At 41.7% G+C, this 23312-nt stretch overlaps 1 protein-coding gene across 7 annotated transcripts in view; it reads right to left on the bottom strand.

The window, feature by feature from the left end:
* DLGAP2 (DLG associated protein 2) overlaps window positions 1-23312 on the bottom strand; it is a 403016-nt gene that overhangs the window by 229293 nt on the left and 150411 nt on the right. The window lies entirely within an intron of this gene.

The raw sequence follows: 23312 nt of genomic DNA, 5'->3' as shown, positions 1-23312 counted from the left end.
GATTGCCTCATTATATCCTTGTTGCTGTATTTGTTTGATACATTATATCTTGGACAATCAGCAGCGAAGGGCAGATCTCTTCCCACTTTATGTTTCTCTCTTTCTCTAACTCCAATACCCAGTACTCATAGTAGATAATGATAATAATAATAATAATAGTAATAATAATAATAATAATAATTGGAACCGGCCCATCTGACTGGGTTGCCTCAGCCAATCTGAACTAAGGAGAGTGAGAGTGGTGCCTATATAAACATTGCTTTTGCATACATGGTCCCATGCATACAAACACCCACAGGTGATCCAAACTACAAGAAAGAAGATTCCACCTAAACATTAGGAAGAACTTCCTGACAGTAAGAGCTGTTCGACAGTGGAATTTGCTGCCAAGGAGTGTGGTGGAGTCTCCTTCTTTGGAGGTCTTTAAGCAGAGGCTTGACAACCATATGTCAGGAGTGCTCTGATGGTGTTTCCTGCTTGGCAGGGGGTTGGACTCGATGGCCCTTGTGGTCTCTTCCAACTCTATGATTCTATGATTCTATGATTCTATGTGACGCATACAGGTTGTTGTTGTTGTGTGTATCAATTTTGATGATACACAAAGTAACTGAGTAGCTTACAGCTAGGAAGCTAAATAGCTCCTCTAGGTTGTTGATAGCTTCTTTGTAAAGACTATACAATGTTCAGACTCTTTATATTCAACTGAGAAAAATATATTTACAATCTCATGCTTATTCAAACATGGGTACATTCTCACTTGAACTGTAGAGCTCACTCAGGTCTTACAGTTTCTTTTGGATTTTTATTTTTTTATTTTTTACTTTCACCTCTGCAGTATTCTTTCTGGTCCTTACAGAGAGCTTTTGTGCACAGGTTTCTCCCTAATAACCTTTAGGGATCATCCTCTGTCTGTTTCACTTCAGATACATCACACTGACACACAATGTCCTCAGCAGTATCCTGAGAAGCCTCTCTCAGCCGCCATTCTCCCTCACAGAGAGAGAGGGGGAAGGCAGAAAGACAGTTAAAAACGACAGTTATTGGAATAACAGTAACAACAGAACGGAATGCCTGTCTCATGTGACTCACAGTCAGCCAATCACATGAGAGCTACCACCAAAGGAAAAACTCCACGTTAAAAATAAACAGTAATTTAACATAAGTAACCATTCCCATTTCAGAAAATTAAACCGTTATCCTTAACACAGGTTACATGATCCACATCTATACACATGGTCCCTGAGATCAGGGGTTCCAAAGGTTGATAGATTATAACTCCCATCACACCCTTGACCATTGACCATGACTGGCTGCAGCTGATCCAAGTTGATGCCCAACCACATTGGAAGGCCACAAGTTCCCCATCTCTACCATTCAGCAAACATGCTAGGTTTGATGCCCCAGTGAGCTGAGACTGCTTTTGCAGATGTCACTCCTCCACCTACATGCATACAAAACGAACCAAAATGATGTCTGCACACAAGGATGAACCAGGAAATAATAAATGGTCCAACCTTTCAACATAAAGGACTTCTGTGTCTTTAACAGCTTGAGAAATTTGGGATTTTAAAAGGTCTTTCCCCCCCACATTCCACAGTGCTGCAGGAGGATGGAGTTCCGAAACCTACATGCAGCTGCCAAAATCCCTTCATCCATATAACTATTTAAGGCACAATGTGAAAAACCTGGCCGTCTCTTAACAGACTACAAGATGCCTCTGATGTAAGCCAAGAACCCTACAGCCGTTAAACGTAATGTTAAAAAGTTTGTTTCATATTTCTGTTCCCAATGTGCTCTCAAGGCAGGTTGCAGGAAAATCACTCCAAGCATAACATTTCCTAACAATCCTATTTTTTTAGTGTATACAGAAAGCTAGACGCTGCTACAGAATATAGAACAAGTCCTTGCCAGGGGAATTTATGGTCCACTTTAGAGAGATAGAACAAGGGGGGAAATGGAGATGAGGTAAAATCAGGCGTGTTTTTTTAAATAAAAAAAGTACAGTGGTACCTCGGGTTACATACGCTTCAGGTTACAGACTCTGCTAACCCAGAAATATTACCTCGGGTTAAGAACTTTGCTTCAGGATGAGAACAGAAATTGTGCTCCGGCAGTGCGGCAGCAGCAGGAGGTCCCCATTAGCTAAAGTGGTGCTTCAGGTTAAGAACAGTTTCAGGTTAAGAACGGACCTCCGGAACGAATTAAGTACTTAACCTGAGGTACCACTGTACTGAGAAATGAATAAGGGAATGTCAGGAGGCAAGACTAGGTTACAGAAACAGAGGCTGGGGTGGTTCAGGAAGGCTTTTCTATAGAAGCAGCTCTTGAAGTTGTACTCCAAGAAGGAAAAGGCAGCACTCTGATGAAAGACTGCCACACATGGTGCCCTGGTTGAAAGAGGTAGCACCGCAGAAGGCTTCCCATGGACCATCATTGTATGGTCTGCTTCAACACTTGGACTGTATGCTTCAGTATAATTGGTGGAAGCACGAGCCTTTCAAAACATTTCCCATTTGCATTGCCTACAATCTTTCAAACTAATATTATGTCAGAAAGTGCTAACCACTTTGCACCAAAAGCTTCCATTTTTATTTCTGCTAATGGTTCCACTGAACATGTGTTGTTGTTGTTATTTAAAGTTTACAGGGAAACTCATCTCTATTTTGCATTCTCGGGGAACCATTTTTATTTCATTTCTTTCCTGTGTAAGTCTTGAGGAGATGTGGCTTTTATTCCAAGTAATGTTATTAGAGAAAGGGGCGTCTGACTTGCGCGCACATACCGTAACAAGCAACTCGTCTCGTTCTTGTCATTTATTTAAAATGCTTTAGCCCGCTCAGACCATCCTAAGGTGGGCTAAAATGCAATCTAAAGCAACATTTACACGGCAATTCAAAGTCTGCATATTTTGCCTGTAAATTTGTCTGCTTTACTATCACGTCAGCTGAGAACAGAGATGCGAGATAAAAGTTGTTTTGTGAAGAAAAATGGGCACAACGCTGCAAAGCGACCAGAAGAGCATGTGAGGGGAAGGATATAACTGTTTAATCACAGCACTTGGGAATAGAGTTATAAATCTCACGAGGAACAGAATATCTCTTGGAAAAAATGTTTCTGTGTTGGTAATTCGAAATATGGCGATGTTTCCTTTGAGTCAGCATCGTCTCAGCATGATTTCAGAAGCCTGCCTGCTGTTGGGAAGTGCCATCTTTCAGCTGAGAAGTAAAACAAAGGCACTGATCATTCACAGTAATTAAAAGATACTGTGAAATTCTTTTCTGTAAGCAGCAGTTTTTAAATAAGCCCTCCGCGCTACAACAGGTTACATTCTGCAAAGGGTGTTTTTCCCTAAACGGCACTTCAAAGTCTTGGTCTGCTTTGTGCAAGAGAAGGGCCATAGCTCAGTGGACAGAACACATACTTTCCATACAGAGATGTCCCAGGTTCAATCCCAGGTAGGGTTTGGAGAGATAACCTGGGCTTCAAACACAGGGAAGCCACTGTCAGTCTGCACAAAGTCAATGCTTATGTGAATGAGCCACGTGTCTCACTCAGTGTAGGCAGCTTCCTATGCGCCTATAGGCATAGGCCAACTCCAGTCCTCCAGATGTTTTGGGACTACAATTCCCATCATCCCTAGCTAACAGGACCAGTGGTCAGGGATGATGGGAATTGTAGTCTTAAAACATCTGGAGGGCCGGAGTTGGCCTATGCCTGCCCTGTCTTACATTCCTAAGGAATGACTGTCAGCAGCAGAGATTTGCGCTCCTTTGTAAAAGCCAGGAAATAAGGCAGCTGCTGGCAGACAAACGGGTACAAATCTCGCCACTCATTTGTCTGTGCTTCTGGAGTTTGGGAAAGCTTCTGTGAGGCAGTTCAGTTCATAGAATCATAGAACTGTAGAGTTGGAAGGGACCTCAAGGATCATCTAGCCCAACTCCCTGCAATGCAGGAATCTCAACTTTAAGCAGATGGTCATACAACCTCTGCTTAAAAACCTACAATGAAAGAGAGCCAACAACCTTCCAAAGAAGTCTTTTCCACAGTCGAACAGTGTCCTAGCTGAGCCTGGCAGGACACCATGCTCTATGTTCTTAACCCCTTCATGTATTAATTAGAGTTAGGGGTGCTCGTTATATGTGGATGGCTATCCTGCACAACACTCTGTCCTCACAGTTGTGAGAACCTAGCTATCAGAACTTGAGCACAACAGTAGTCTCTCCACATGTGAATGCTAGCAACTGGTACTCAGAGGCATATTACCTCCCACAGTAGAGGTAGAACATAGCAGTTGTGGCTACACAGCATCCAACATATCTAGACAAATATTACACACCTGAGGGCTAAATAAAAACATATATCTAATCGTAAGCCTTCATTCTATATTTCCAATGCTGCTACTGTTGATTAGCAAAGTCACCCAGCCACACAGTGGAGCTGAACTTTTTCAATAAGTCAACTCAGTTAATCTATTAATTAAGTTGTTTTCCTTTCCTGTCTCAGAAAATAAATTGCATGAGTTAAAGATGACAGACTAAATGTACATTTACAGTAGATACATTTTGACCCAGATAGGAGAGTCTGTGTCAACAACTGTTGCACTAACAGTTTTAATTAATGCTGTTCGTTCTAAAAGTGTGCTTAGTCTTCAACTTGCTATCTGCTCGATGCCTAGTATTCTATTTTTCTACAAACTTCTAGGGCGCATGAATATGTCTCTTTTAAATTAATGTTTTGCCTAACCTGACAAACACCTTTCAGCGCTAGCGTCAGAAGTTACATCTCTGTTTAACTAAAATCTTCTTTTCCCTCTCCTTATGCAAAGGGAACTTGGTTTGGCTTGGTCTGGACTACTTATGGGAAAAGAGAGAGTGGAGAATTGCTGTGATTTCCTCTCTTCCACTTGTTTAAGACCATTGATTGATGGCACCATGCAGGAGTCAGCGACAAGATAGATCTTGTTTGTGAGATTTCTGGAAACAAAGAAAACAATAGTCTTTGCTGTGCCCTAGAAAGTTGGTGGCTATCCGAAATGTTAAAAGGTAAAGGTACCCCTGCCCGAACGGGCCAGTCTTGACAGACTCTAGGGTTGTGCGCTCATCTCACTCTAGAGGCCGGGAGCCAGCGCTGTCTGCAGACACTTCCGGGTCACGTGGCCAGCATGACAAGCTGCATCTGGCGAGCCAGCGCAGCACACGGAACGCCGTTTACCTTCCCGCTAGTAAGCGGTCCCTATTTATCTACTTGCACCTGGGGGTGCTTTCGAACTGCTAGGTTGGCAGGCGCTGGGACCGAGCGATGGGAGCGCACCCCGCCGCAGGGATTCGAACCGCCGACCTTTCGATCGGCAAGTCCTAGGCGCTGAGGCTTTTACCCACAGCGCCACCCGCGTCCCTATCCGAAATGTTATGCTTCTGCAATTCCTGATCATTGTTATCCTAAACACCCTCCCTCTTGTTCAAAAGCTGATCTGACGCTGAGTGAGCACCCTCCACAATGACCCACATCCTCCCAACCAGAATCACAATTGTATAAAACATTACACACCAACATACATACATACATACATACACATGAAGACATATGCTTATGAACCACAGCTTGCGGACCCAGATTCAGTCATGCATTATGGTCTGTTCTTAAGATGGGATGGATCCAACCCATTGGTTGTATGGTCTGTTGCCAAAGGAAGTCACCTTTCCCTACCACTCAGACCACAGAATGTGCTTGGTGGGTTGTTTTTTCCCTCTTTAGCAAGCGGCCTTATGGCTCAGAAAACATTCAGTACACTGCGGTTAGGCCATGAAACCACACTTTCTCTGGGATAAGTCCTATAAGTTTTAGAGATCAATGATAAGTCTAAAATGAAGCTGGCAAATCTAGCTGGAGATAGAATGTGCTTTGAAAATTCATCCTAAAGACTGCATTTAATTTTGCACATTTTCTACTCGTTTATGTCAATGAAAGATTACTACAGAATATTTCTCTGTCATTGTTTGTCTGCATAATGCTTCTCTGATGTCAGGGAAATGGAATTTACAGTTCATTTTCTGCCATTTAAAGAGAAATAAAATATGTATATATTATCATGAGATTGAGTGCAGCTGGGAGCCAAGGTATAATTTAAAGCAAAGCTCAACGGCTATTAGTCATTTTCAGGATTTTGCTTCAATATTTGTATCTAAATACAACTATGTGTCATGGCCATAAAACCTGACTACATTATGAATTATGTTTAATTTCCATTCCTCCTTTTCATGTCTCCCTGCATTTCCCCTTCCCTTGTGCCTATATTTTTGTTAAACCTGGCACTCTCCTTGCTTAGACCTCGTGTTGAAAAATAAATGTGGCAGATCTGTTGGGGGAAAGAAATTCTGCTGTTTAGTGGGATTCCTCAAGGCTCAGTTCATCACAACAAAAACTATCACCTTCAATTCAGCTTCACTACAAAGGAAGTCTTCCTGACAAGTTTCCAGTTCAACAAGGGTTGGAGTGAGATACACAAACCTTGAGGGAAGTGTAGGTGGAAGAGACTGAGGCAAGAGGAAAAAGAAGAAAGAGAAAGAAGAAGGCGTCTCACACAGGTCACAAGGACAAAGGAAGCGATGGTTGGCAGAAAAGGAGTAGAGGAACAGACAGCAGTGCTAGAGGCAGTCAAGGAGACTGACGCTGTCAGGATGAATAAGGCTGCAAACTTATGCTAGGGATGTCAGAGAATTCCAGTGGAAACAGAAGTGAAAATTGCAGTTGTCTGCATTCTCATCCCATTTTTATTTCTGGAATGGTGTTGTGTGTGAGTGTGTGTGTGAGTGTGTGTGTTTGTGGAGATAGAGAGATACTTTTTAGAATGTTGTTTTGATCATTCATTTACCTTGAAATGTATAGTGTGGAAAGAGGTACATCATTAAGTATGTTAAATTTGTATGTTAAATAAGTGGACAGCGAGATAAAGAGCACCACAGAAATTGAACTGGCATTGATGTATGTAGCAATGTGTGTGTTTGGTGTACATTGTGGGGAGGGGGTACTTTTATTTATTTAAAAGGTTTCCAAGCAGCCCTTAGTGCCAGTGTGGTGTAGTGGTTAGGAGCGGTAGTCTCGTAATCTGGTGAATTTGATTCCCTGCTCCTCCACACGCAGCTGCTGGGTGACCTTGGGCTAGTCACACTTCTCTGAAGTCTCTCAACCCCACTCACCTCACAGAGTGTTTGTTGTGGGGGAGGAAGGGAAAGGAGAATGTTAGCCGCTTTGAGACTCCTTAAAGGGAGTGAAAGGTGGGATATCAAATCCAAACTCCTCCTCCTCCTCCTCTTCTTCTTCTTCTTCTTCTTAGGCTAACACCCTTTCTTTTCCCTTTTTCTTTTAGTGCTTTATTATTATTAAAAACACATTTATTCAAAAGTTGCACTTCAGCTTTGTCCCCTGCCATAACACCAAAGAACGACCACACCAATCCTCAATCCCACATCAATGTCATGTTGGCTTGCCAAATACCTTCAGTAGGAACCCAACTAATCATCTGGTTGGCTAGACTTTTTCAATCAACATATCCCCTCCACAGACACCTCCACGATGGTGATGGCATTAAAATATTGCATTCTTCAATAAAAGAAGTGGTTTACAAAGCTAACATAACTTGCCACTTGCCAATTGGCTCCTCTCCCACCCTAATTTTTTCTCTTTGTCTGTTTTACCCTTGGTGCTACTGCTACAGAGCCATGTTTATTTCAAAAGCATGGCTGTGCAATTCTGCAGCGAGCAGGGAGTTTCATAGAGGAAATGGTTATCAAGGGGAACTTTCTCATCCCGGCCCTTTCTCTTGCTGAAAAGCAGAGAATCTTTTACCAGAGAGAAGGCTGTGTCAGCCATATAGGACTATACCCAATGCATAAGCAACATGCAGTATGTCCCTCGTCTCCTCACCACTTCAGGCCCTGACACTCCTTGAGAATAATCACAGCAATGCAAAACACTTAAAATACGAAAAACAAATTGGTGATTTGAGCAGCTTTATCTTTGCCAGAAAAAAAAATAAGGAGAAGAAATGAGAAAGTGTCTCACGATGAAGCATTTCAGAAAATGAATGTTTATGTTTATCTACATGTCAGATGAACATTTGCATCTCTAGTTGCAATTTAGTTCAATTCGCAACTGCATGCCTTCTTTCAACACAGAGAAGTCAAGCTGGCAGAGCAAAGAAAAGGGGGGTGGGAAGAAGCAGTATAGGAAATCAAACGCACCTTTACCTTTCCCCCCCTCTCATCTGTTAGTTATGGTAGATGCCTCTCATGGTGGGTGGGTGTGGGGGCACATCTATACCGCAAGGATCCAGAGTGCGTCTTCACCCTTTGCACACAGAGGCTGCATGCCCCTTCAGAATCTCTACCAAGCAAAGGCCAGACAACTCAGTGTCATGGCCAACAAGTAACTAAATAGAAGGCATGGACTTGTATGTGCTAAGGTTGCAATTTGAGGGCGAAATCTGCTTCTTGCCTCTGCTGACCATGAGCCATTTGAACTGATTTGCTGGCAGCTGCACATCTTTCTCCCAGGTCAAGTAATTCCCAAAATATGTGTCGTGATTTCCAGGAGACAACTGAAAACACATCTTTTCACCCAGGGATGTGAGGAATGACTGCATGTCTGGTAATGGTTTCTTTTATTTCTTTTTCTTTTTTTGCATAATTAGTGGATTAGTTAATGGCTCCAATGGTTTGATGTAGTGTTTTAATGGTGTTTTAGACTGATTATCACTTTTGCTTTGTTCTGTTCCATGCCTTGTGAAGTCTAAAATATAAATGACTAAAGCTTGAATTAGGCCCAGAAACACATTGGAGAGCATTATATTGTGCAGCTTTGAAGGCATTGGTGTCATATAATAATGCTGACCCACATGAAATCAGGTGGTGACATTCCTCCAGATTCTGAAGCATCCTTAGGGACAGTCCCACAGAACATGGGCAGCCCCACATTATTATAGTTTGCCCTTTTGTCATCGTTTTGTATAAAGCTATGGTGGCATGGGGTTTCTAGCTAGATAAACATCCCATTATTTGACCTCAGCTTTTCCAAATAAATTCTCATACATTTAACTTGCTTTCTGACCTTTTAGAGAAAGAACAACAACACAAAGCTACCTGCTATTGTAAACAAGTGAATATTCACAGAGATCACTCGAACCAAGCTCTCTGGCTTAATAGATTAGTCTTAGGAACATTCCCCTCTGCTGGCATGATTATTGGTCTGAAGCAGACCTGTATTTAACTTGGTGGGGAAACTATTGACCCGGCTCTTTCCTAGGAGCTATCATGAAGTAAGTCACACCATTCTTGTCACTTACGGGAGAAATCATTGAAGAGACTTGAGAAACAAATGTTTAACAGGTCATAGCACACAGCAGCTGGCTCCTAACTTCCTTTCTCAAATTTTGCTTTTAGGAAAGGCGGCGAAAACTCCAAAAACCAAAATTTAATACTGCATAGTTTCAATAAGTTTCATTTCAATTTGACAAGAATTTGCTGCCAAATAACACAATATAATACCAATCAACATCAAGTAAAATTTGTGCAGTCTGTTGACTCCTTGGCTCACTACCGATGCATAGAGAATGATGACCACATTTCTTGACACTGCAATACCAAGAATGTGTTCTGGTAAAACTGCATTTAATGCAGTTGTCTTGACTGCAAAATATTTGAAAGTGAAGGAGTGAATGCTGCTTTTATCTTGTTCCACATTCTAGACATTTATAGTTCTCATTTCAGAATTTGGGACTAAATGTTGCCCGGAACAGTGATCAAATATGCAGTGACAGACATTATCAGCCTGCTGGCCTAGTACCCCCAATTCTTACAGAACTCCACAAATCATTAAGAAATATATTTCATAGTGAAACTCAAATGATGAACACTCTCATTACCCTTGGGCACAGCTCATCAGGCCCCCATCAACTGAAATCGCTACATGTTCCCTTGCCACCTCTTTGAGTTGCAGCTCCCTCCTTGCATCATTTATCCTCTTATCACCAGGTTGGGCACTGCTTTCCTTTTGGGTGAAGACAGAGACAAAGCAGGTGTTGGGCAGTTCTGCCTTCTCTCTGTCACCCAATAGCATTTCTCCATCTTCTCCACTCAGAGGACCTACTACTTGTTTGTCCTTCCTCTTGCTTCAAACATAGCCAAAGATACCTTCTTTCATTATTTTAACCTCTCTCACAATCTCATTCTGAGCTTTGGGCTGCCTGACTTTCTCCCTGCAACTGTTGAATACTCATGTGTATTCTTCCTTCATAATTTCCCCTTTCTCCCCTTTCTTATACATGCCCTCCTCAAATTTCAGGTCATCTGTAAGCTCCTTATGCAGCCACAATCTTTAGATGCCTCTCACTTTTTTTCTTGTTGGAATTGTCTGCATTTGTGCCTCCAAGAGTTCACCTTTAAGAAACTCCCATCCATATTGGACTCCCTCCTGCCTTCCATGCTCCAGGCCATAGATCTCTTCACAAATGTACACATACTTTACATATAATGCTACTCCTCCTCCCTTCCCGTTTGGTTTATTCCTTTTGAATGGATTATACCCCTCAATTTCTACATTCCATTTATGGGTCTCAACCCACTAGGGTTCAGTAATGTCTAATAGGTCATATTTGCCATCCCGTATAGTAAAGTATAATGCTTTGCCACTGAAAAGACAGGTGTCACTATCTGTGTTAAGTTTCTTGTTTTGAAGCACTCCTTATATAGGTCAGGTATGTTAACCATGCTAGCGAAACCTTTCTTTACTGGAGTGGGGCATGATAACATTGGTCCAAACCATCTGGGACTTAGACAAAAGACTGACAAATGTTTGACAAATAGCCTGTTATGTGGAGTAGCACCCATGGGGTTGCATTCTTGGTGGCAACCTTGCCATCAGCATAATGCACGAATTCTTATTTCTGTCTCTTTTTCTCCCACATAGTCTCCAAGTACATTGCCGTTTTAAGGTCATGCTGCTTCTATTAGAACCCCTATTTAAATGTTGTTGTTTTTTGGAACTAAACTAATGTGAAATGTTGCAAATAGGAAAGTTAGCTTTGTCTGCTATACCTTAAAATATATGGAGGAGGTGGGAACCAGAGCATTTGTGATTATTGCACCACAAAATCTTATTAGCATGTACCAGTGTCTGAACATAGCACAGGAAGTCCATTCTGTGGAATAAAAAAGTCCAGATGGAGAATTTTATAAAAATTAGGCATCGTGGTTTAAATGTAGCAGTCATGAATCATTGCAGAGCTGATGGCACCCTGTGCCTGAAATAACTAACTAATTCTGCAACAAGGGTTCGGTGTCAATAGCATATGTATATAGAAGCCAGGAGGGAAGTGTTCTCAACAGTTTGTCTAAGTATTCTACAGTTAATATTAAACTGCCCCTAAATAAAGCTTCCATAGAATCACTTGGGTTCCTTCCTCTTTAATAAAATAAAATACCACCTTAAATATTAGAAAAGGGCTCTGTATGGTGTTGCTCAGTTGTCCCTTGAGTTTCACCAATGAGAGAAACTAATTTGTCAACCAAACTCTCAACAATACTGTGGGCAAAGAAGAATTTAATTTAATTTATCAGATGTATGTTGTTGTCCCTCCAGGGTCATCTTGTCTTCAACAAGAATGGGGGGTAAGTCAAAGAGACAATGGCAGGACCAAAGTCACCCAGTGAACTTGATGGTTGGGTGATGATATAAACTCAGGTCCTCCTAGTATAAGCCCATAATACTAGCTAATACATGTCCAATTGCATGGGAACAATTCAGTGTCCAAATTTCATGGGAAACCGAGGCTCACAAGGTGACAGTGTTCCATCAAGAGCAGGCAGAACTTTGGATACCTCCAGTGGGTCTTGCCAGTACTTTTTTTCTTGGGGGGGTACACAAGGGTACACATATCCCTAAACATCTTGTGAATCTTCATACTTTTGTCCACTTACTGTATTTATTTTTCCCGATTTGAACTATAAAATGGTGATTTTCTTGAGTCAAAATGAGAGTACCCCTAAACTTTTTTTTTTAAAGAAAAAAAGCACTGGGTCTTGCTAAGGTAGCTACAGAAGATGTCTGCAGGAAGGCAAAGCCAACTTAGGTATTATGTAGGCTCCACCTCCTTGGAGAGGCTGCTTGGCCAATTACAGCTGCCTCGGGTTATTTTGTAGTCTTTGGCTTCTAAAGACTTGGGAGACAGAGACATTGCAAGGGACTCACCCTCTGAGTCATAGGACTGTAGCAGGGCTTCGATATCCACCTGGGAGTACCCTAAATAGGATACTGTTTATTCTTTCCACAAGGAAGGAGCATGAAACTTGTACCCATCAGAGACCTCCACTGAACACTGCAAGGTGCCACCACACCTCACTGGTGTAGATATGATATACCTTATTTCATGAATGCAAAAAAGGGGGAGATTGATAATATTAAAAGTGGAATGAGGACACCCCTTAAGCATATCAGCTCAAGAAGCAGCAATTATAGTGTTAAAAACATTTTGACTCACAAAATGGTTTCCTATGGCGACCTTGGTGCCTGCTCAGTCTGCTCTCCAGACGCTAACTGTAGACAGGCAACTTCAAGGCCCCTCTTGTTCTCTCTTCTTATGGTTATTTTGCTTTAAACTGGATTAGGACTAGGCAGCCCTTCAAACAGAGGGTGTTATTCACACCTAGGCCCAACGCATACTAACTTGGAAATAACTATCATTTACTAACTTGGATATAACTATCATTAAGTCCAAAGTTTGTATAGGCATGCAAGCTGAATCTTCCACGTGCAAAGATATTCACCACTATATCCCACTGGTTCTAAAACTGCAGGCACTTAAGGCAGACATGTGCTCACTGTTGCTCACTATTGAAAACTATTCATTGCAATTTTTCAGAACCAAACTTTTATAGCCAGTAGTTATCATTTTAAGCTATATGCATTAAAGCGAAGCTAATTTGGGCATCAACATTTCAATTTATTGTTTTTTAATTAAAATACCAGCTCTGCATCAACCCTACAGCATCTGATAATAAATGAATAATAAATGAGATCACTTTAGTCTTGCAATATGAAGATCCTTTAATCTAAAACTTCATAGCACTTTGAAAATCATTTAATAATTAAGCTTGACAACATACTGAGACAAGCCCCTTTAACCTTCCTCCTGCTTTTAGCATAAGATAAACATTAAACATCAAAATATAATTTTCTATGACAACAGAAGGATAGGTTTTCTTTCCTGGCTCTGTTAATACACCACTATCCTCTCTCTCTCCGCCCCCCTCCCTTCTCTTACTTGCAAAATGCTGGAGCTGACCTGATACATGGGTCAATTCTCACGAACATTTTCATTCCTGCAAAAAGCAAACCCATTTGGGAACAGGGAGAGGGCTACAAACAGGATCAGAATGTTGATGGTATAGGTCTCTCACAGATACCCATTCAGAATGAAGGCAATGTTTACTGCCCTCACTTTGAATTGGCTTTGTGGTATCATGTGACTACAGCTGTTCAGTGATGCTGTGAAGTCATGCTATTACTACCTTTCCTCAATGGCTGCAAGAAGCAAAGGGGAAGATGTTAGCTTGAAACAAGTATTGTTACCATTTCTGATTTGGCTCCAGGTGTCACAATGTGACCAAATTTTGTCGGTTAAATAAGCGGAAATAATAATGTTGCTGACTGTTACAACACTACACATACAGTATCCTGTTCAGGTGGAGAACATAAGAGGAGACAAGGTTGTAGGTATGTGGGACATTATTCTGCAAGCAAAAATCTATTTTAAAAAACAGAATGCTGTTTGACAGTGGAGCAGAGTCCCATGAGGAGTAGTGAACTCTCCTTCCTTGGAGGCTTTTAAGTAGAGGTTGGATGGCCATCTGTCATGCACGATCTAGCTCAGATTTCTGCATTGCAGGGGGTTGGACTAGATGATCCTCAGAGTCCCTTCCAACTCTACAAATCTATAAGAGAACAACCTGATCTAAATTGCTCAGCGGAAAAGGCTCCTCCTTCATATACCTAGCTTTTCTGAGATATAATCTGCAATACTAGTGGATTTATGCATTCCTCTTACGAGTTAATAACACTTCATATATCCTGGAATGTGAGCTATTATTATAGGCAGAGCACATCCTGGTGACTGACAGGTCTTTCAGACCTCTATCAACTTACAGCAAGCTAAAAGGTTCTCTTGGCTCTGTCAGCAAGAACATCCAACTATTGACATGCTGCCAGCTGGCAATTTAATTATTACAAGTACATTTTGGCCAACATCTCTTATCTCCCAATCGCTTCCTAGGAATGATCCAAGTCCTGCTAGCATCAGAAATGCACTCATATAAAATCAGTTTGCAGGAACCTGGGAGGAAGAGGAGGGTAAATCCCATAAGCCAAGCACCTCAGCTTATAAAAGATATTTCTGTCTTAGGATATCATGAAACTCTCCAATGTCAAGTCAGCACTCAACCTGCAATTTCATGACATGTCAAACTGCTGAGAAAATCAGGTCTATGGTTGATGTATGTATTTTTAAAAAACATTCTGCTATTCCCAACCTAGGTTTCTATTGAAAAGTGAAACAAATAAGGGCATTCACACAAATTAGAACGGGGTCAGCATATTTGGGAATGGGAATGAACAAATTCTTAGGCCCCACAAATAACCCAGAGATGCATTTTAAATAAAAGCACACATTCTACTCATATAAAAACACGCTGATTCCCAGATCGTCCGCAGGCTGGATTGAGAAGGCGATTGAGCCTCATCTGGCCACTGGTCCTTAGGTTGCCTACCCATGCATTAGGATAAAAGCTTATTCTATGCTTGAGTCTCTTTGTACTGCAAATATAAAATTTATGTTAACCAGAACAGCCAGTTGAATTACAATTGTCTCCCTTCTGCTTTCTGTTCTACATGAACAATCAGCCCATATTTACAATACAGAGATTTTTGAGGTGAAATATATATCACATGATCAATACAACATGGAAACACCCAAAAGCATGGGGGGATGGGACCTGTGGCCCTCCAGGTGAGGTTGGACTCCACGTTCAATCAGCCCCAGACACTATGCCCAATGGTCAGAGAAGGTGAGAGCTGGAGTCAATGACATTTGGAGGGAATCAATTTCCACAAAGTTGTCCTAAAGCTTCCTCAGTCAGATTACTATCTAAGCAGGCACATGGGCACCTGTGGCTTATTTTGAAAGATTTCCTTTCAGAACTGGTGAAATGGTTCAAAATGGAAGCAAGAAGAGTTACCGTCAATTGAAGAATGGAGGATGAAGTTAATGGACTATGCAGAATTAGATAAACTAACAGGAAGGATCCGAAACCGGCAAGATCAGAAGTTTACCGAAGACTGAAGTTCTGTGAGGAGTAATATTAGAAATATTGTTAAAATGGAAAAAGAGAGATGATATGTTAAAAGATTTAATGGCAATATTAAGTTAAGAAAGGCATAAGAAGTGATTAAGACGGAGGATTATCAGAGGTGCTAATGGAAGTCCAAATAAGAATGTATTTGTGATAAACTGTGAGGTATGTTTTATAATTTTGTAAGCTAAAAACCAATTTATATATATATATATATATATATATATATATATATATATAAAATTGTTTTTGTAAGACTTTGTCCAAATTGCAGGGGTAGCCAGTGGGAACATGTGGTGCCACAAAGCTTGGTCCCCCACCATTGGGGTCACTGCTGAGTGTGCCCAAGCCACCCCAACTTTCCCCCAAGCCTGCCCCATCTTGCTATACATGGCATTGATGTCACTGCCAGGAGCCCAGGTCGGCCGCACTACTCAGCTTTGGTTAAAACAAGTGAACAAGGAAGAAGAAGGAGAAGGAGAAGAAGGAGAAGAGTTTGGATTTGAATCAAATCCATATATATATATCCCGCTTTATCACTACCCAAAGTCTCAAAGCGGCTAACAATCCCCTTTCCCTTCCTCCCCCACAACAAACACTCTGTGAGGTGAGTAGAAGAAGAAGAAGAAGAGTTTGGATTTGATATCCCGCCTTTCACTCCCTTTAAGGAGTCTCAAAGCGGCTAACATTCTCCTTTCCCTTCCTCCCCCACAACAAACACTCTGTGGGGTGAGTGGGGCTGAGAGAAGTGTGACTGGTCCAAGGTCACTCAGCAGCTGCATGTGGAGGAGCGGAGACACGAACCCGGTTCCCCAGATTACTAGACTACCACTCTTAACCACTACACCATACTGGCTCTCAGTGGGGCTGACAGACTTCAGAGTTGTGTGCCCAGCCCAAGGTCACCCAGCAGCTGCATGTAGAGGAGCGGAGACGCGAACCTGGTTCACCAGATTATGAGTCTGCCACTCTTAACCACTACACCACACTGGTGGAAGCAGGTAATTAAGGGCATGGGTCAGATAATAATGCCTACTAAAGTTGAGAAAGTGTAGTAGAATAACTCTGATGCTGCTTTAAGTGGATGAATGATTCTTAACATTATTAGATGCATTACCGGCTCCTCGGAGCCATCTGGAATTGAAATCATACAAGTGTAACAAAAATGGAAGCTAAGGAAGGCCAGTATATTTTGCACCTTGCCAGTCCTCTGCTGGCAAAATGCTCTCAATATAATTTAAAGTAGTAATTTGGCTGCTCTAAACTGAACCTGATGAAGAAGAGGTTATGCAGACTTCCTGGTTGGCTTAGACTCAGTGGACTGAGAAAGGTGACCCTGTACTATCCAGCTTGTCACAAACAAGGAATATTGTTTAATATGTGTGTGAGAGAGAAGAAATTTCCTTCGCCATTCCAGTGGTAATTCTAACATTGCAATTCTAAAGAGTTACCTAGAAATAATGCCACTGAATTCAAGTGGACTTACTTGTCAGGAGTGCGAACAGGAGCCAGGCCCTGTGACCAGTAGGGCTTCACAGGACTGGGGCTTTCCTAAGTTTGTTCTGAAGAGGCAAGGTGAGGCCAATTGGTAAGTCACAGCACCTGGTGGCAAGAGCCAGGAAGGGATATAATGTCAGAATTTCCCTTTGGCTCTTTGCCACAGCAACACGCTTCCTGCCTTGCTGCGTTTGGCTTCTTGACTCCTTGTTTCTGGTTCCTTAGACCCTTGGCTCCTTGACTCCCGGCTCTCTGACCCTCAGACCCTTGGCTTCCTGATTCCTGGCTTCCTCACTCCTGTTCCTACTCCCACCCGGCCATCCTGCCCCCGGTTCCGACGTCCTCAGCCGGGACTTTGACTACCCATAAACCGGACCGTGACATTACTTTTGAGTACATTTGCAGAACAGTGAAGGATGAAAATATATAACAGGGTCACCAACCTTTTAGGGACAGTGAGCACATTTGGAATTCTGAGGGAATGGCTGCCACGGTGTGTGCGGAATAACACAAAATGGCTGCTATATCATAAAGAGACAAGACAACAAAATGGTGCATCATTCCCCACCTCCACAAGCCACCCCATTCAGTGAGGAAAAACTGCATCAGCCACTATTGCATTTGCTCTTTGTACCTCTCCTCTGTACCAAACAGAAGCGAGGATAGCACACCCTTCAAGTGTACTGATTTTCCTGCGACATCCCAGAATTACAGAAGCCATCCCAGCTTCTGATTTGATCTCAGAATGATCCCAGCTTGGGAAAGAGGACGAGCCAGTGTTTTTTAGCAAGTGCTGGTACTTGCAGCAGTGCTGTATTCTTGTGCAAGTCAGCTGGCTCCACGAGAGCATGTCACCAAAAGATGGGTGTCCCGGTTTTCATCAGAGGAATGTTGGAGAATATGGCATAGGTATCATATCCAAAGCTGGCATCCAATGAAATGCGGGCATATTTCAGGGTGTGTGAGAGGCTGAGCCAGTGCAAAGAGGAACCAAGTAGGATTTTTGATGGGATATAGGAGACCTGCAACTTACACACATTTAACTTGTGCATATTCAGCTTTATGTACCTGGCAAATAAAAAAATAAATAAAAGTGGGTGGAAGTCTGGGGGGAAATCCCACCCGCTATTGTACCCAATGTGTTTTGACTCTACGTGATTTTGGCTTTATGCGCTACCCCCAGAATGTAACCCCCGCAGAAGTTTGCAGTTTCATGGGTGGTTTCATAGAAAGTACATTGGTGACCACAGACTGTATGTAAGCATTCATCAGCATTAACAAAAATAGGTGGGTTCAATAAAACATATTAATGCTGTATCTAACCTAATGGCATTGGCTAATACCAAATATTAGCCACACTCAATATTAGCCACAGCCATTGGATAACTCTCATTGTAAATTATATGAAAAACGAAATATTCTTTCCAGTAGCTAATATCAATGGGCATAAAATAAATATATTGTGCATTTTAGAAAAAGAAGAAGTTATATACACATCGCCTGTGGAAAGGAAGATATGCTGGATTTAGATGTCCCTTTTAAACAAAGCTAAGGGACGCGGGTGGCGCTGTGGGTTAAACCACAGAGCCTAGGACTTGCCAATCAGAAGGTTGGCGGTTTGAATCCACACAACGGGGTGAGTTCCTGTTGCTCGGTCCCTGCTCCTGCCAACCTAGCAGTTCGAAAGCATCTCAAAAGTGCAAGCAGATAAATAGGTACCGCTCCGGTGGGAAGGTAAATGGCGTTTCCGTGCGCTGCTCTGGTTCGCCAGAAGCGGCTTAGTCATGCTGACCACATGACCCGAAGCTGTACGCCAGCTCCCTCAGCCAATAAAGCGAGATGAGAGCCGCAACCCCTGAGTCGGTCACGACTGGACCTAATGGTCAGGGGTCCCTTTACCTTTACTTTAAACAAAGCTACCATTTTCATTTATATAATAATTTATATCCTGCCTCCTAGCCCAGCTAAAGTACTCTGCACCAGAGCATCTTTTGAAATAACTTTCATTCAGATCTAAACAAACACACTTTCTGCACTGAAACATCAGGAGAAATGTAGAACCTGCATGTTAATAGATAAGTATTTCAATAGTTGAGGGTGCTATTCTAGGCATGCAGAGCACGTCCTGCTGTTTCTTCATTGCAGTGGCATATCCCAAGAGTCATATTACTCAACACACCTCCAGAAAAAACCTTCCCCCTCTTGTTAATAAGTAGAACAAAGCTTTTGCAGAATGCCCAGACAATGACATTTGCCTAGCAGGCACATCAAAAAATGAAGTTTAAGACATTTGCCAGCTTAAAAACAAACAAAAAACAAGCAAACTAAACCCCTTTTCAAAATTCATTTTGTTCCCATGTACAATATATATAAATATAAAACCGCTAAAGAGGGACTGGGGAGAAGAAATGCTTAATCTAGAGCAGCAGAACTATTAAGCAAATAAATGTTTCTCTTGCATTGACAATGCTTGCAAAAATGCAATCTCACCCATTCCGTGAAATCATAAAGCATTTCCCCTTCACCACAAAGCTTGATGGTCTTGGAATATTTATGTTCTCCCACAGTGTTAACTTCCATTAGCTGATCATGAACAACCAACGGAAAAAATATGTTCTGGATTTGTGCAGAAGATATTGAAGTAATTTACTAGAAGGTTGTGTGGAAGACAGAAAAGAAATACTTTGTTATTTACGGCCTCCTTCATGGCTGACCAGCTTTCTTTTCTTATTGGAACATCTATTAATGCATTTTCTCCCGAGGATGCTACTATCAAATGGGCCCTGTCTCAGCATCTGCCTTCCGTGCCTCAATACTACAAAGTTTACACTACATCTGTTCCCTTAGATCAAAAATATTATATATCTCACATAGTACACACACACAGAAGAACAATCCCACACATACAGATTGGAGTTTCAAATTTCAAAACTGATATTACTGTCCATAAAAGATCACACAACGGATTCCATAATTTCTACTGATTTCTCTTTCAAGTAATAAACCACATGTGTTTATTTATTTTTAATATATATATTGCTTTTCATGGACATTTAAAAATCAAAAGGGGTGTACACAAATGCAAAGTGTACAAAAATGCAAAGGTTAAAATACATGAGACTAAATAAACCAAATGGTTTATTTTTCTTTTCCAGCCAAATGTTTCTCTTAGCATCTTTTTTAAATTCATGCTGACTTTGAGGAGAAAAATGTAATTGTTCGCACAGGAAAAAAAACAGATTAAGTACTAATATAGAATAAGGCACTTTCCCCAAGTACTTTATATAACTCACCCTTCAAACAATTATGTAAGACAGTGGGGCAGGGAGCTGAAATAAGAGAGACTGCATGCATGGCTGTGGTGAGATTTGAACTAAGACTCTCCAGCTTGCAGTCACACTTTGCAGGCTACTCAAGCCAATCCCATGCCTTCTTGAGCTCCAAAATTGTTTTTATAGGCACTAATCTTAAGACTTAAAACCAAAGCTCATGTGAAGGGATGCTACCTGCCCTTATAGTGACTGTGCAATCAACCAGCTAGCTCTGGAGGACGAAGTACAGATCCTCACCAGTATTAGGCAACTATAACTTTTGTCCAAGTAACAACACTGTCTCAAAACAGCCGGCGGGCCAAGTGAATCAAACAGAGAAAGTGCGGGACACAGAGAGAGACAGAAATTCAAGAGGGAACACAGCTTGGACTGTCCCAGATTTAAAGTTAAATACAGTGGTACCTCGGGTTAAGTACTTGATTTGTTCCAGAGGTCCGTTCTTAACCTGAAGCCGTTCTTAACCTGAAGTACCACTTTAGCTAATGGGGCCTCCTGCTGCCGCCGTGCCGCCGGAGCACGATTTCTGTTCTTATCCTGAAGCAAAGTTCTTAACATGAAGCACTATTTCTGGCTTAGTGGAGTATGTAACTTGAAGCATATGTAACCCGAGGTACCACTGTACACATATCCACACCCTCTGGAATCTATGGGACCTTCTTAACACTTTCCCCAGAAGTAATACAATTAGCAATGTTGTGTAGTTTGTAATATGAACCTCCACTATCAGTAATGACTGAGGCAAGCATTATGGCCACTGAGTTCTGCTCTAATTCAGATTTTAATCTGAGCTGGGAAATAACTGCTCCTTCTCACTCCCACCTACTCACATGGCTGCTGTAGTGATGGCAACAGCAGAAGCAGCAGAGAGATGCAGAGGCCTCTCTCTCTCTCTCTCTCTCTCTCTCTCTCTCTCATATCTCTTCTCCTTCCTCCTGGTGCCTGGAATGCTAACGTGGTAGCTTACTGGGCACCTTGAACCCTGCGATGTGAACTGTGTAGCTCTTAGGTAGTCTCTGAACACTACATCCCCCCTGGTTAACCTAGATCGTGGAACATTCCATGCCAGCATTTATTTCAAGGGGGGAGCAGGGGAGGAGAGACAGCAGGTGAGTGTGTGTAAAGACTAGTGCAGCATGGGTGATTCCTAGCCTGACCCAGAAATCATAACTGTGCACTGTATGTGAGAAAAGAAAGGGTGAATTGTTTCGATTCCACACCTGCACCGATCCCAGAGAGGAAACATCTAATCAGCATGGTTGCAACATATTTCAGGGGACTATGGGTTAAATCCGTAGTTCTATACCTTTGTTGTACCCCTTTGGGGTCAGTTCAAACCCCAACTCTTTACAAGGGTTAAATTATTACTGAACTGTGTACTTTGCAAAGAATTTAGTTGCACTTTAGTTGAAGTGCAAATCCATATGCCAATTCTCTTCTAAACTCGGCATAAAATTTTGGGTCTCATGAAAACATGAGACTTATGGTTTTGTTACATATGATTTTCTTCTGGAGTTGTCTGTTTATTTTGAAGTTGTTTGTTGTAAAGAATGTATATTATGTGAATAAAATAATAAAGGATGAAATGGACAAAAAAAACCCACAAAATTTTGGGTCTCATAACACACTGAGTTACTGGACTTCAGCGTGGAATTAAATACTTTTCCATGGTACCATTAAAATCTGATGAGTTTTATAGTAAAGTTTTTTTTTTCTTTTTTGCCTGAGGCAGAATCTTAGAATAAGATTGGCTAAAGCAAGGTTCTCATTTTAAAACAAGCAGTTTGCTAACCCTTCTGAAACCAAGGACCTTTTCCAGAATGTCCCTCATTTAAATTGTCATCCTTTACACAGGCAGAGAAGAAATAATGAATCTCAACACGAGGTGACCGTTTTGATCTGCTTTAATCAATATTAATTGACAAAAATCTGAGGTGATTTGCCTTGCCTGTGAACCACCTAAAGCAACTGGCAGAAAGGGAATACTTAAAATATAACATTTGCTTGAATAGAGGAGGGGAAAGTAACCTGGTGTTAGCCCAAACAAGAGCTAAAACAATGAAAAAATGTGTTTTGCGAATATTTTCGCTCTGCTCTGCACCGATTTTTCGACATGTCTCTGCAAACGATGTGAAACTGTGGACAGTGTTAGGAGGAAAGAGGAAATAAATCCCTAACTGCTCTGCCAATTTGGCTGTCCTTCCTTGATCCAGTTCTAGTCACATGCAATTCACTAACTGGTGCAGAATTTGGATGAATATCTCCATTCTACTCTCAACTAGCCACGAATGATTATGCTTGACTAGAGCTGGACCAGATTTAGTTGTACAGTGCTGGAAAAGCAAGTGTAACAGTGTAACATAGCAATAGAGAGGGGAGCATTTTGGTTGCCTTGGGGATGAAGATATGGTCTCAACCTCTCATGTGAAGTAAGGACAATGGGAGGTCCTTCAAGTTCCTTCACTGATTCTGTTACATAGTCAAATTGAATTGTGTTCACTTTGCTACCCCTGTGCTGTGTGGCTAGGAGCTCTTTCAAGTATTAATGATAATAATTCAGGCCTGATGGCTACCTCCAAACTGCCATAGTGTCGGACATGGTTTTCCCTGTCTTGCCTTCTACTATGACTGGCAGGAGCTGCAGAGATAAGCTACCCTGGCTCTTTCACGCCTTGGTTCTGCCTTGCTGGGGTTAGGATTGCTCTGGTCTCCTGTGCTCTCCACACCTTACATGACAACTCGAGAAATGTCTGCTTGAGAAATGCAATCTCCTCAGGCAATCCGAGAACAGACATAGACCGACATCCTATCGGGTCCACACAATTCCAAATCCTTTTAAAAGCAGACCATGTCAAAGTTACGCTCGTTGATTTCCAACAATTACAAAATCACCTATAATTAAAGATTAAGGAAGGCAAATTATCTTTACATCAAGGCAATAGCAACCTTTGTCCCATTTCTTATGCAAGTCTTAGGATGAAACCAGAAATAATATGGGATCATTTAAAAACTGAAATCCATTGATTTTTGTGAGCTTAATGGGTCTATTATGAGTATGACAGTCTTATCATATTATCTACCTAATATG

This window comes from Podarcis raffonei, chromosome 3 (assembly GCF_027172205.1).
Source record: "Podarcis raffonei isolate rPodRaf1 chromosome 3, rPodRaf1.pri, whole genome shotgun sequence".
Lineage (NCBI taxonomy): Eukaryota > Metazoa > Chordata > Lepidosauria > Squamata > Lacertidae > Podarcis > Podarcis raffonei.
This window is presented reverse-complemented; position numbering and strand designations above follow the sequence as displayed.